The following is a 16,131-nucleotide window of genomic DNA, read 5'->3' as shown; positions in this document are numbered from 1 at the left end:
CCTCTCCTCGTGTTCTTGAGGCGTCTTCTCGCGTCCGACTTTCATAATCACAGGGTCCTTGTCAGGCGGGTTATTACAGCCTCTTAGTCTTTTTCCCTTGTCTGCCGCTCTTTCTTTACTCCTCCACTGCTTCAAATACAAGATTGTCACGATCCCTCCAATAAAAGCATCGCGTGCACTGCACCAAAACTCTTCTTAAGAAAACATTTCTGGCAAGGCTATCGAATGAACCTCGTTTGAAGATTTTATCCGCTGCGACCATGTACACATACAGAATCCTCAACAATGAACCTTCCTTGTGGATTGTGAACGGTAATGAAGTGAACTTTTTTGTAGATATCAATTTCAAAACATGGAAGGTTTCTGGTAACCCAAACCTAGTGACACATGACGTCACAAACGACGTGAAAGTGCAAATTATGGGCGCAAATGCAACATAATTCGTTTGTAAACAAAACTGTTGATAAATAGAATTCATCGGTATTGACTGGTTGAGAATATCGCTCCAGTGAACACAGCTCCGAATACTGCACTTCGCTAAGAATCTTTCCCGATAAACACATGGCACGTTTGTAGTTCTTTATTCACCGTAGCGCTGTATATATTTGCTTCTACTGGGCTTCCGCAATCATCGCAAATAGGCGTTTTACTTACAGTTAAGGTGATTATGATATGAATCCTTAGACAGTCACATCGAGAAGGTTAAGGGCGATAGGTTTGACAAGGCGGAATAATGACCATCAGAGTAATAACAAGCGTGCGTGAAAAAATAATAAAACTCTGTAATTAGACCAAGAGGAAAGTGATCAAATTCGAACGGAAACTACGATTGTAGTTTCCGTGTAGATGAGCGATTGTAAAGTTACGTATCTGGTCCGTTGACTCGAGCGAAAAATTAAAAGAATCATCCAAAAAAAGACATAACGCAATTTTGAGCATTACAAATCCGTTTGAATTGAACGCAGCGCTGATTCGGGGATTCCCCTTTCTGCTATGATTGGCATAATGGTTTCTCGGTGTGGAAATCACGCTAATATCGGCTCCGTTTTCAAATTTCATCTTGACCTCCTGATTAGGTCCTATTTGGATGTCGTATGTTAAGTAATGATGCCATCATCTTCAAGGTCAGAATTGTGAGCGAATAATCCACTAAATAATCGTGTGGAGTCTGGTGACTTTTTCTTTTTCTTCGGTGAGATAAGATATGGTGCGTCAGTTTATTCCGTCAGGTCGAACAAAACAAATCACGCGCGGACAATAAGATCTCCTTTAATATTTACTCCGATTGACGACAAAATTTAAACTACAGATGAGGTTTACAAATATTGAAAAAGGGCACAAAAAATAACAAAAAAAAAACCACGACAAAACATTTCACGCTTTGATAGCTTACAAACGGTCGTTGACCACTCACAAACGATTAACAGTCGTTGATCAAGATGGTTACTTTGCCGACTGGTAACTTTCTTGGCTATAACTTAGTGTATTTCAAAAATCGAACAAACCTTTCCATTGGCTATAACTTTATTGATCATGGAAATGACGTCAACAAGGGGGCAGGTTGTAGACTTTGTTCTGCGTTGCGTTACATACGTCATTTTTTCGTCGATAACCTTCTTGACACTAAAGGTCGACAAATGGTAACAAGAATTTCTAGAGTTATTGTAAAAAAGCTACCAAACTATCCTTAAAGGATTCCAAAACCTACAGTAAAAACTCATGACCTATGGCAAATAAGTTGTCATAAATATAGAGTATCAGCTCATAAAGTTCGCACAGCAAATCAGTCAGCAACGGTACACGTTCTTCTTTAACAGCTCTTTCTGTCTGTTGAAATAAAGACAAAAAATGTCATCACCAGAGTTTTGGTACCTTACTCGATTATGTGTCCAAGTCCGCTGATTTATCAGAAGCTTTACAGTTACAACACGGAAATCATATAGTACATAATTTCCGCCGGGTTTCGTCTGTTTTTGTGCACGCCCCCTGCTGATCCACCAAAAATAACCACATGCGATAACCGTAGCTCTAAGCTGCTAGACTTCTCCTGAGGGGTTTTAATAAAAAAAAATCATAATAAAAGAAACAAACCACACGATCGCAGTGTTACAAGTGATTGCATATTTGGCGTGCGCTGGGTTCAACACTATTGTTATTGGGTTCCACGGACGGATGCTCTGGTGTACGCTGTTACACTTTTATAATCAGGTTTCACCAAAATAAGTGTTGTTACCTTTTATTGAACATTTTCATTTTGCTAAAAAGATTTCTTGTTCTAGTACCTTCTTCTAGAGTCTTGTTCTAGGCCTGTGCCTTCCTTAAGGCATAGCGGGCTCAGCGAACACGAGGAGCAATGAGTGGACACATTTATTTTTTTTTTCTTGTAGTTAACATTAGCTTGACTGACTGCGAATTTCCTAAGGCTCCTACATAATCGAGTCGTGTAAAGTTAAGAAGAGTATGTGATCTCGATTATTTGGAGTTTCTCAACAAATTGTGGATTTGCGACTACAATACGCACATTTCATTGTTACGGCTCATTTGCATATTAGGTTGTGAGAACAACACTAGCTGGCAACATCCCAAACTACTAACTAAAACTAAAATAAAACAAAAAAAAAATGCGTGAAATGTAGGCGTCTATCAAAGGATGATGAAAACATTACAAATGAAGTAAAAATTTGAACACCGACCTTCATGATTATCCCGTTCCTCTTTCACTTCTCTGTTCTTCTCTTGCGCCCCTTTCGGGCCATATCCCTTACTCTCCAAATATTTGACAATCCCAGCTGAGGTAACTCCTCTGATGGTACCGATTAGTAAACTCTGAAGAACTTTGCGAGATGACATTTCAAGTTCGTCGAAAAACAATGCTATTTACTAGGAGGAAAGTCAGTACAGGTCAGTACGAATCGAAAAGATCCTGATATCCTGATATCCTTATCCTGAAATCCTGAGATCCTAAGCCGACCAGCCTCACTAACTGTAATGTAAATTTCCATAAATCGCCATGGAAACAGACAGGTTACGTATTTCCGAGGAAATTGACAGACTGGAACATTTTAAGAGTGAAAAGTGTCAGAACATGTAGACAAAAATAGAACGAACCGAGAGCTAAATTCCCTGCATTTTGTCAATTTTAAATTACCTTTCGGCTCGAGTAAAGGAATCACCTCGCTATTCTCTAAGCCCTTTGCTGGTGTAAAATTCTGTCCATATATTAGCGCCCTAAGACGGACTTAATTTCCCGTTTTCAGTTTTGTAGCAGGCACTTAGATAACTTCACATGATTGAAAGGACATGTATTTGATATGATGCCAGCGAAACGACTAAAGTGCCAGCTCTATAATTCACAGGCTGGAGCTTTAGTTCCCTTAGTCTCCGCACAGTTAAACTTACTTGCCAAATAACGAGCGAGTTAGTGTGTTTTTGTATTCTGTGATGAATGGCATCAGTTGTACATCACAGACAGGGATGTTTTAAATGTTAGAGAGCTGTTACGCTTTCGTTACGCTTACAGTGCACCTAAACCCAAAAATTTTTTTTCGCTTAACGAAATAAGCGTATTTTTTGGAGTATTTCTGTGCTAACATTTTTTTATTTGCTCAAATCTTCAATTGTCTGAGCCCAGTCAAAATACGGAAAATCGGCCGCCATCTTGCCCCACGGCCGAGTTTAAAGAGGAATGGGTCTAGCGGGTAATGTGACGTCAAATCGAGAACACGAAAGTCTGCATTTCACACATTTTCGCTTGTTTAGGAAGGTTGTAGTCGATTTTGTCCGAAAATATGCCGACTAAGTGTGTTATAGGAGGATGTAGCAACGTGCGAAATTTGCAAGAGGGTATCACGCTTCATACATTCCTCATACAATACACCTGGTCGGCATATTTTGGACAATATCGACCACAACCTTCCCAAACAAGTGAAAATGTGTGAAAAGCAGACTTTCGTGTTCTCGATTTGACGTCACATTATCCGCTAGAGCCATTCCTCTTTAAACTCGGTCGTGGGGCAAGATGGCGGCCGATTTTCCGTATTTTGACCAGGCACAGAAAATTTAAGATTTAAGCAAATTAAAAAATTTTTGCACAGAAATACTCCAAAAAATAAGCTTATTTCGTTAAGCGAAAAAAAATTTTTTGGGTTTTGGGTGCACTTTAAAAGTTGGATCTTCGCCCTGATGCACAATCAACATTTTAATTTTCCGTAAAAATTTGCATACAAACGATTAACTTGATCATGAACTATCAAAGTACAATCGATTCACTTGTGTTTCAGAAGTTGTTTTTTTGATCTTATCTTGTGTAGCCTTGCTCTAACTCCAATATTTTTGAAACCGTAAAATCCACAACGAACACAAAAGGTTACGAAAGGAGAGTCACATCTTATTTAAGAGTGATTGAATTCCGCCTTTCTGATCATTGTCTGTCGAACAAGAGCGCCATGAATAGCAATACGCTGATTGAGGTCTTTTGTCATATTGTGTACAGTTAAGGCGAGTTGTGACAGAGCATTACAACGTAGAAGAATCTAAATTTACGGCGGAGTCTTTTGGCAAAGATCCTCTTTGAAGTACAGGTTGCGAATGGAACTATCAAGCTGTTGATGGAGTTATTTATCAAGAATGTAGCCACAGAAAAGGCTATCACCCTACCAGTGAGATAGCCCAAAACGAGCAGACGATAGCCCTAGACGAGCAGTTATCCGGATTTGCTGCCAAGAGAACTGTTGAATGAAATTTAGCTCAAGCCCATCAGATATTATCGAGGACCATGGCTGGAAAAACTTTGCCACCTCCACAAAGGAGATCATGAACCACACGATACAAACGAAGGAATTCACCGAGAAAAAAAACCGTAAGGAAATAATAAAGAAAAGATTGATTTCAATGTCGTATTGAGGTAAAATGTAAGTAACTTCAACTGTTTTGGTTAACAATTACTATTCCAAGAGCTTTTTAATTTCACTGATGAAAGGCCGGGCCCAAGACTTTCGAAACCGTTATCCAAATCATGGCACCTTTCTGCTCATGTTTACCGAACACTTCCCTATTAACTGCCACGCAGCTCAAGGGAATCTTTCCATACCTTGTTTTACACATTAATTTGTTTAATTGTTTTTCATTCATTTCATTCATTTTACCTATTTTTCTTCGTAAAAGATCTACCAATCACAGAGGACATTTTGAGTAATCAGGACGAAAAATAAACATGTACAGCGTTTTTAATAAGTATTAAGATTTAAACTTTGCGCACTGTACAAACTTACAGATTCTCTTAATGTCCTGAAAAGTGCTTGGTGGCCGAAATATGACAATGATCTAACCACACAAATCGATGACTTCGTTCCCTTGCTTCGCCTTTTTTCAGAACTTTTACAGCATTGTTTTCTTATTTTAACTGACAGACTTTCAATTGAATTATCCTGCCTTTTGAAGCAAACTCTATCGAAGTATTTACGTCGATATTCAGATTTGATGTAAATGAAAATGATATTTTGACTTTACGATTTTGTGTCTCACCTGTCCAATGGATCCATCTTTTCCAATAAAGGCAGCAGCCTTTCACCGACAAACCGTTTTACGTGCAAGTCAAGACCGAGAAGCTGAACGTCGTGGTGGAGTCCAACAAGTTCATGAAGCTCCTGTAAAGGGAAACAAAACGGATATGTAATTCTTTGATCTTTTTCACTGCCAAGATCTCAGTAGCAATTCTCGTTACTGTTTGCCATACAATTTCTGCCAGGTTAGGGGGAGAAATTGGTTTTGGATCAACTAATTGATAATGTTTATATTCCTATTACTTGTCTGCTTGATATCATATTGATATTGTAAGGAGAAATTCTATCTTAGTCACTCATTGGAGTTAAAGGGTTAACTGCTGCTTTAACAATATTTACAAGTGAGAACTCAGAGCATTTGGCATTGTTCTACAAACTGAGGACCCAAACACGTTCACACACAGAATGACAAAAACAACAAAAACAAAACTGAGACACTTCGAGCGCCCTGATGGGTCAAAACCCTATCGCTTATTGCATTGGTAAACCCAGAGAAAATTGATTGAAACATACTGCGTTTTGTTTTAAATTTATTATATGAATGCAGTAGTCTCAAATTTCTATCGGTTTAGCGGTGTTATAACTCGAAAATTGTGTAAAATCACGAGCCGAAGGCGAGTGATTTACAAACTTTTCCCTTGTTCTCCCAACATTCCGCGTGGCTAATTACACCGGTCAACAGATGGGACGTACAGTCTCAGCATTGCTAAAATAAACAACGTTAACGGCAGAAATCCACCTAGAGACGGATTGATCAAGGAGGATCTCATTGTACGAGATTCAGATTCAAAACCCATTGCTTTAACTGCAACCCGCTGGGTTTCCTACTTTAACATCACCAAGATTGATGCAGATAATTTTTTTTAACTGGCACGTGCTTGGTTCGTTTCTTACCTTAAGAGAGGAGTAGGTAAAGTCCATTGTACCATAATCAGGGTTCGTACACTTTTGACCAGTTAAAATTCCATGACTTTCCATGACTTTTTCCATGACCTTTTGAAAGATTCCATGACCTAAGGTAAGCAATAACTAATGGTATTGTTCTCAGACAGTAATGTTAAAAAAAAACAATTTATGTTTGCAAACATTTTCACAATGCGTGCTTCTGTTTATTTCTAATGAAATTAAATCTGATTTTTGGACTCGTCAGTTAACTTTTCAACTTTAGGTCTTATTGCCTTTCACTCATAGAGAGCATATTGATTTTCCATGACTTTCCATGACACACCTTTAATTTCATGACTATCCAGGCCTGGAAAATGAAATTTTGAAATTCCATGACTTTCCAGGTTTTCCATGACCTGTACGAACCCTGATATTGTTGGCGAAACCCCGAGCATAATTCCACGCTTGCGCAGTGTTGAATTTCTTCAGGTATCCAGCGTAAAAGAATTACTCACTCCTATCTCTCCTGGAGCTACAATCGTTCTTGAGAGTAACTTTCCCCTCGCTTATCAGTGCTACTCAATTTTGCCTTCATCCCAGCGCATGGCGGGTTTACAAAAAGAATAGTTCAAATTCCCAAACTACTGATATGTCTAACAAAGTTTCACTGTTTAAGTAAACGGAGGTCATGGGTTCAAATCCCATCAGTGGACCTGAATTTTTTTTCAGGCCTTATTTCCACTACTAGATAAGTAGGGTTTATTGTTGCGAGGATCGCTTTCATACAGTTAATGAAACCGCAGTAAACATATATGATTTTCATAAATTAAAAATTCATGGTAATGAAACAGTTCACAAGTGAGCGTCGTGTAGAGATAGGGGAATCTCCGAAATTACACACAAAATGATTTACATAAGGAAATGTCGCTTTGGAAGTCATGCAATCGTTTGTTTACCGTTCGTTCTCAATCGTTAAGGGAACAGTACAGGTCACTTTCAGGTTACAAAACTTCTGGCATTCTTGCCAAAATCTTTGATGTAGAACTTCTGATAAATAACTTGCTGAAAACAACGACCGCTTTCATTCTTCAAAATTCCCATGGATCGTCTTTTGGTTTCAGGTAAAGTTGTCCAGACTAAGATTGATACAAGTCACACAGGTCCGTTTATTATTCTAGGGGAACACGAATTGTAACTTAAAGTTCGCAAGTCGTTTAAACAAAAGGAAGTCAATTGTAAATCAGATAATAAAAAATCACAATGAGATACAAGAAAACTCCTAAACAACAAACATATACTCGCGATTGATAATTCCAGTTCTATGTAAGTTATCGGATATAGATCATGATATAAACGATTCAATCATGCCACCACAACAAATCAATCGTGCCCTGTTACACACAAGTTAAATTACAGATTTACAGTTTTATAGCTTTATTCTTGTACGTCAAAATAGCTTGAACTAATGCCAGAAAATTGGATCACAGCGCCCCGGGTTTCTGTCGAACGAAACAAATAATATAAAATTACTATTTCCAATTACCAATTACGTCAATACGGTTTTGCGCTTCAGCAATTCTACATTTTTGTGGTTTTTGTTTTTCATTGTAATGCGATATCAACACATTCCCTAATGTAAAACTTGATTCCTAAGCAAAAACTATGAACAGAAACTGAATGACGTCACATATTTTAACCTTCAGGTATAGGATACCGTAGCCTTGCTGTACCAGCTGAACTATCAGAAGTGATTAAAATGTAACCTCTCGCTATAATATTGATACATTATAAAGCAAACAGATTATTAGAATACTTAAAAATTATCAAAAAGAGCATCCTCGTTCCCAGGGCCTCTCATCTTCCCGCCCCCGAGAGCAGGGTCCCTCTTCTCTCGCTCCGGGAGCGGGAAGATGAAAGACCCTGGGACAGACGTAGTCAACGAGAGTTTGTTTTCTTGATCTAACACCAAGTTCTCCTAACTAATTTATAAGGAAATGTGTAGCAGCTTTAGGGAGATTCAATAATCAGATTCTGGGAATTAGAGGGTATAGGAAATTCAAAACCAAAACGAAAGTATAATTTTACTAGCAAAAACCTGCTTTTTAATTCTGATAATACCTATTCTAAATCAGAACGTACCGGTATTCACTTTCCACATCAACTGATATTTACTCGGCGGTCAAAATGTTGTGAAACTTATTTTACAGAGAAAAAGCTGTACTCACATTTCAATAAAACCTCTGTTCGTGTTCTTGAGGTGTCTTCGTGCGTCTCTCGTCATTTTCTACAGGCTACTTCCCATGCGGATTATTACAGCCACTCAGTCGTCTTCTTCCTCTGTCTGCCAATCTTTCTTTACTCTTCCACAGCTTCAAGATCAGGAATGTCACAACCCCTCCGACAAATACCCCAAAGAGTGCACTACACAAAAACTCTTCCCAAGAAAACATCTCTGGCAGGGTTATTGAATGAACCTCGTTTGAAGATTTCATCTGCTGCGACCATGTACACATACGAACTATGAACAGGGAGAGATCATCAAGGAATAACTCATTGCACATGAATCACAAAACAGGTAACCTGATACACCATACCTGACTTTATCCGAAACACGATCTGACGATATTACATCCTGAAGTCATAGGCTTTATTCCACACAGAAACTGCTGATGAATCATTTTTCCTTTTAGTAAACAAAACTGTGGATAAATAGAATTCAAAGGTGTTGACTGGTTTAAAGTATTACTCCAAAGGAAATAGCCCCGATTACTGCAGTTCGCCAATAATCTTTTTTTATTCAATCTAGTGCCGTATTTATTTGCTTCTACTGGGCTTCAAGATCACCGCAAATTACACGTTTTGCCATATATAGCTAAGGTGATTATGACAAGAAGCCCCAGACAGTCACTTAAGAGGGTTGCGGACGATTGGTTACACAAGGTGAAATGATGGTCATGAGAGAGCAAGGGTATGTAAAAATAAACTCCATAACTAGATCACGTGGAAAGCGATCAAATGCCAGCGATAACTACTGAATCATTATAAAGTTACATATATGGTCATTTGAAGCGATGGAACAAATCTATCGGATATAACATTCTCTTCATAGCATAATCTTTACGAGGGATTCCCCTTTCTGATATCATTTGCATAATTTTTTCTCAGTATGGAAATCATGCCGAAGTCATCTTGACCTCCTCATGTCCCATTTGTCCTACTTGATTTAAGCGGTTTTTTTTTAATCCTGGTTTTCTACCACACCAGGATTAAAAAAAAACCACTTAAATCAAGTGAAATCGGTAAAATAATGACACCAGGAGCAAACAACACACGTATGGAACAAGATGAGCCATTTTTATTTAATATTTTCACTTTTAACTATCTCTGTGGATATCTTGTAGAAAATCCCATACAATCCTTACAAATATGCAAATTGTGTTCCTTGTGTGGTTCTCAAAGAGAGCTTGGGCCGCCTGTGGTCCGACACAAGTTACACTGCATCGGTGGCCTGATGGGTGATGGTTTCCTATCTTTCCTACACGGGAGCCATAATCATTCTTGAGAGTAACTTCCGCGCTCTTATAAGATTACTCAACTTTCCCCTCATCTCCGCGCATGGGTTTACAAAAGAAAATAGTTCTCATTCCAAGAATACTTATATGTACGGTGGCTTGTAGGGGCCATCAGAAGTATCACCTTTTTTCTGACTGTGAATAACTGTCGATTGACAGTTATGAGTGTTGATCGACACTTTGCTGGACGAAATACATAAAACAAGCCCGATCGTTACTGTAATCAGAGCCATCGTTCACGTCACGTACTTGGAATATACTTGAATTTACGATTCAGTAATGTCGTATTGAGCCTGAAAAAAGATAAGGGTTAAAACGACAGTTAACAAAATTAAAAGGAAATAAACTTTATGTTCTCCAGTTTTATTCAATATGAAGGTTTCCAGAACAATCTAGCATATTAACTTGCTAAAGATTAAAAGAAGTCGATCAAATCCTTACCTTGCCCTTTGTCGTCTAGAATGAAACACTGTGCCACGTATGCACCGTCTGTGCAGATCGCCCTGCGCAGTGACGCTCGACAGTTATAAGTGTCGATCGACAGTTGTAAGTGTCGATCGACAGTTGTAAGTGTCGATCGACAGTTGTAAGTGTCGATCGACAGTTATAAGTGTCGATCGACAGTTATAAGTGTCGATCGACAGTTATAAGTGTCGATCGACAGTTATAAGTGTCGATCGACAGTTGTAAGTGTCGATTCACACTTACAACTGTCGATCGACAGTTGTTCACAGTCGGAAAAAAGGTGATACTTCTGATAACCCCTACAAGCCACCGTATATATGGCCACCAAAGTTTAACTGTTTAAGTAAACGATATGGCTGCCGTAATGTCAAACGGTAAACACCGCGGTAGTTACATAATTTACTCCACTAAAACAGCGGACCGTTCTATGCCTGGATTCTAGTCGTTTGTTGATGTATCACTGAACACCAAGTACTTGTTGAACCCGTTCGGTGGGTCAATGCTCGGAAACTTTGTACTTAAGTAGCAGAGTACATTTTTCGTTTCAGAAACGACGATCTGTGTAAAAATCGAAAATTCTAGTTACCTGAGTGTCAACCACTTTCCAAAATAGCTCAGCCATAAAAAATTGCTACAGTAAAAGTACATTCACAAAAGCAACAGAATGTCTTTAACTAAGACCTTCACTTGATACCCACAATGAACTAGTTAGAGTTTAGTTCACCATCGAGTTCTCAGCAGCTCCGTGGCATAATATTCGATGGTTAAAATCGACGGTAAAGAGTTAGATTCCTCGTGGGGCGAGACACAGAATTTCTCTTTGTCTCACACTCGTGTGAAAACGAACAAGTTCAAGATAATGAACTGAGAGCGCCACCTTTTTAATAATCATCAAAAGCTGTAACTACACTTCAGGCGACTATGGGCTTCCAGGCAACCATACCTTAGGTTTCAGTTCTTTGCAAAGATTCGCTGACTGGCATTAACCAGCGAAGGGTTAGCACCGAAATTCCGCGGTAAGCGACGAACGTAACGAAGCTTCAATTGAAAAGTTCGTTCTGTGTAAGCGCATGCAACAAGTTACTATAAAAAAAAAACTCCTAAAAGACATTTTCATTACTCCTTTTAGCAACTCGTGTATGACCCGGCCGTATACGAGGCGAGTTTGATACCAAGTCGCACTTTTACTTTGGTTCATTTCTGCGCCGCAGACCACTGGAAATATTAATGAGACAGCTCACAGGTGTATGGTGGCCGAGAACTGCCATTAAACACATTCAAATTTATAGGAATTATTTTTGTTATTTTTTTTTAAATTTCGATTTATTTCTCATTTTTCTTTTTAAAATAAAAGCAAGTGAAATTAAAATGTAAAATAGAAATCAAATGAAAACAAAGATAAATCAAATCAAATCAAAATTAAATACTACCCGGCCGAGCGCTGCCACTTGTTTTTCTTTTTTTGTTTGTTTTTTTTTTTTCGCGGTCGGAAAAAGAAAATTTGTTTGTGGCCGAACGCTGCCACATGGCCGAGGGCTGCCAAACAAACCCAGAATTCTTTGCAGGATGCCTTTCAAGATTTTAGTATGGCGGATGCCGCGTGGAAAAAGTTAAAAGAGAAAGTGACTGCTAAAAGAGGGAAGAAGCGTGATGCAGGAGATACAACGCATAAATTAATTAAAGGAAAGGAGCTGTATAATAATAACTGTCGAATTCAATGAAGAAAAAGAGCCGTTTGCTCACGGTGGGTTTCGCAATGCATACAAAGCAACCACAAAGCACCCACAGTTCAAGGGGACTACCTGGGTCATTAAAAGATACCTTCCTGATGCTGTGAAGGGAATAAATGACATTGGGCAAACTGTCAAACAACACACCAAAAGGCGGTTCAGATGCATCTTCTTGCAAGGAATTTTGCTCGCCAGTTGGAACAAAAAAATCATTGAAAAACATGCTATTGACGCATTTGGAGAGGTCCTAAGGTATAGAAAGATCTACGGTGAAGAGGATAAAGGAGAATTTGTGACTGTGGAGGAGTTTATTGATGGACAGTTTACCAAGTACTTAAACAATACTGGTGATTGTTGTGTCGAGGAAACAGATGTTATGGGTCAGAGGGCTCAATGTCTAACCCATTTTTCTTATGAAAAGTCAGACAAAAAACTCATGCTGCTAGACATACAAGGACATGGGTATGAATTATTCGACCCAGAAATTCCTTCTCATGAACTTTTTGATGGTAGTGCATTCTGGGCTTGTTTGACAGCCCTCGGCCATGTAGCAGCGTTCGGCCACGAACAAATTTTTTTCTCCGACCGCGAAAAAAAAAAAAAAGAAAGAAAAAAAAAAAAAAAAAAAAACTAGTGGCAGCGCTCGGCCGGGTAGTATTTAATTTTGATTTGATTTCATTTATCTTTGGTTTCATTTTATTTCTAGTTTACATTTTACTTTCACTTGCTTTTATTTTAAAAAGAAAAAGGAGGAATAAATCGAAATTAAAAAAAAATAACAAAAATAATTCTTATAAATTTGAATATTTTTAATGGCAGTTCTCGGCCACCATACAGGTGAGACGTGACGTCGTGTAAAGATAGGGGAATTCCCCAAAATAACACATAAAGTCACTTGCATAATGTCGATTTGAAAGTCACGCAATCGTTTGTTTACCGTTCGTTCTAAATCGTTAAGGGAAGGATACAGTGCATTTTCACGTTACGCATCCTTTGGCATTCTTGTCAAACTCTTTGAAATAGAACTTCTCATTAATAACTCGCTGAAAACAACGACCGCTGCTTTTCATTCCACAAAATTGCCACGGATCGGTCTTTTGGCTTCGGGTGAAGTTTATAAGTCACACAAGCTATTTATTACTCTAGAGCGACACAAATAGTAGCTTAAAGTTCACACGTCCTTTCAACGAAAGGAAGTCAATTATAAATCAGACAATAACAAATTACAATGAGATACAAGAAAAACTCCTAATTTCATATTAAAATATATCTATACTCGCGATTGATACTTCCAGTTCAATGTAAATAAAACTGTTACAGTTCATAATAAAAACGATCCAATCATGCGACCACAACAAGTCAAATCACAGATTTACAGTGTTATGGCTTTATTCCTGTACTTTAAAAAAGCTTGTAGAAATGCCAGAAAATTGGTTCACAGCGCTCCTGGTTTCTGTCCAATAAAACAAAAAATATAAAAGCACTAATTTTATTCCTAATTCACATACGACAAACTCATTACCCTGTTGAATGTCAAATACTGTGCTTTATAAAGAAAACTCTGCACGGGAATGACGTCATTACAGTTCAGCGCTTCAGCAAGCGAATCCCTAATTCTAAATTTCTTCTTGGTTTTTGTCAAAACATGTCTGTATGCAAAACTTGATGCCAAAGCGAAAACCTGAACGGAAGTGACGTCACAGACACATTTCCTAGACATTTTTTTTGCTCTGGGCGGTCTTAGAGAAGAATCAGGAGTCAGATTCTGGGAGTTAGAGGTTATAGGAAATTCATAACCAAAACAAAATTATAATTTTACTTTCCAAACCCCGCTTTTTGCTTCTATCATTATCATTTCTAAATCAGAATGTACCGGTTTACACTTTCAAACCGATATTTACTTCGCGGCCAAAATGTTAAGAAACCAAATAAATTCACATAAATAAACTGGATAAATTCGCACTCACATTTTTATCAAAACCTCTGCTCGTGTTCCTGAGGCGTCTTCGTGCGTCTTTCGTCATTTTCTACAGGCTGCTTCCCAGGCGGGTTATTACAGCCACTCAGTCGTCTTCTTCCTCTCTCTGCCATTCTTTCTTTACTCTTCCACAGCTTCAAGAACAGGATTGTCACGATCATACCAAGAAGAGCCCCAAAGAGTGCATTACACCAAAATTCTTCCATCTCTGCTGACAGGGTTATCGAATGAACCTCAAACATGTTTGGAGACTTGTGGCGACGTGCGACGGCGAATTACACTCACACGAGTGCACTGTAGCGTAACATAGTGCATTTCACTGGGGGAAAATTCTATTATGCAAATAAAGATATGATTCGATTCGTTGATTTTTGTCAACATACATGGCCCCAAACGGCAAACAATGCACTCCGCCAATCGTCTTCCAAGACACGTGACAGGTTAAGTTCGTAGTATGTTAGCTGCACCTGGCTGCATAGTGTTCACATAAAGGCCTCCAAAACGCTTCTAGAATAGAAACCACAAAATAAAATTGTGCCCCGATTCAAAAGGAGAAGACGATGGTCTTACATTTTGTTCTTACATAACGACCTGCCATACTATTCAATTGAGTATGACACTATTAAACAAACAAATATTTATGACCATCGCGGTAAAAAACTCGTTACTCTAAACATCTTGGCACATAGATTGTCCCTGTAAACTGATTGTTGCGCACTGCTCTCACGTAACGGATGTAGTGGGCTTTGAAAGCGCATGTGGCGGATTTCAGTACTGTAAATACACTGCGCCGCAAAACTAGAAAAAAGCAAAAGAAAACTTTTCATTGTTCTAAAAGCGTGAAATGTTGGTTTCGATAAAACAGTGATGGAAAATTTTTTAAAAAATCGAAAAACCGACCAAAATTCTCCTAATTTACATGGAAATGTGTGGCAGCTTTAGGCGAGAATCAACAATCTGAGTCTGGGAGTTAGAGGTTATAGGAAATTCATAACCAAAACGAAGTTTTAAATTTTACTAGCCAAACCCCGCTTTTAGGTTCTTATATAGAAGCGTTTTTGACCATACGTCATGTCAAATGGCTGGATATTGGTCGAGTTCTTAATTTGTTTCTATAAACGCAAAACAGACCTTAAAAACACCTCTCTTCCTGTTCTTCGGCCCTATTCTCCGTTCTTTATCATTTTCTTCAGGTAGCTTATCCGCAGGATTGTTCAGATCATCCCGTTCGCCGGTTACTTCCCTGATCTCCTCTCCAGCTCTGCTCGACCCTGCAGATCCTTTACTCTCCAAAAATTCGAAGACAAGCCATGCAGCGATAACTCCGCTGATGGTGCCGCCTAATTCCATCAAGTTCGTCGGTTACTAAATTAATTGAGCACGGCAAGCGAAGCAATAGTGCCCTCCTACTACCCGGTAATATAAACAAACAAAAATATTCTTTGCACTTGAGATGTCGCAGACCGGGGAAACAGGTGTTGTTTCAGGTTAGAAAACAGGCTACGTTTCCTCAGCCAGGTTAGAAAACGTGTTATGTTTTCTCGGCCAGGTTAGAAAAAAGGTTGTTTCCCCGGCTTGAGATGTCACAGGAGCAAAGAATCCTTTTGTTTGAACGAGGTTGCTGAATCCGATAAATCGTAAAGAAACACCATAAGATCACGTGACAACCATAACGTGTAAACAAAACTAGAACGAAGCAAACTAGGACGATGTCAAACGAAATTCCCTTGGTTGACAAGTCGTTGAGTCAATTTATAGTGGCGTTTCGGCTTGAGTAAAGGATTCACCTTGCTGCTAAATAGTCGTTGCTCGAACGCAAGTCAGCTTACGTCAATTTTCTTCTCTTTCCTCATGATGAAGGTTTGCTTGACCGGATACGAATGAATCACACGGTCCAAGCAAAACGGCTGTCAGTAACACATGTAGGACACGCATTCGGG

General features: G+C 38.8%; 1 long non-coding RNA gene across 1 annotated transcript in view; it reads right to left on the bottom strand.

The window, feature by feature from the left end:
- LOC148722478 (uncharacterized) overlaps positions 1-16,131 on the bottom strand; it is a 69,241-nt gene that overhangs the window by 44,467 nt on the left and 8,643 nt on the right. The gene's annotated exons all lie outside the window — the stretch shown is intronic.

The sequence above is a fragment of the Stylophora pistillata genome, chromosome 10, assembly GCF_964205215.1.
Source record: "Stylophora pistillata chromosome 10, jaStyPist1.2, whole genome shotgun sequence".
In the NCBI taxonomy this organism is placed as follows: domain Eukaryota; kingdom Metazoa; phylum Cnidaria; class Anthozoa; order Scleractinia; family Pocilloporidae; genus Stylophora; species Stylophora pistillata.
The sequence above is the reverse complement of the archived record's forward strand: the minus strand, read 5'-3'. Positions and strand labels throughout refer to the sequence as shown.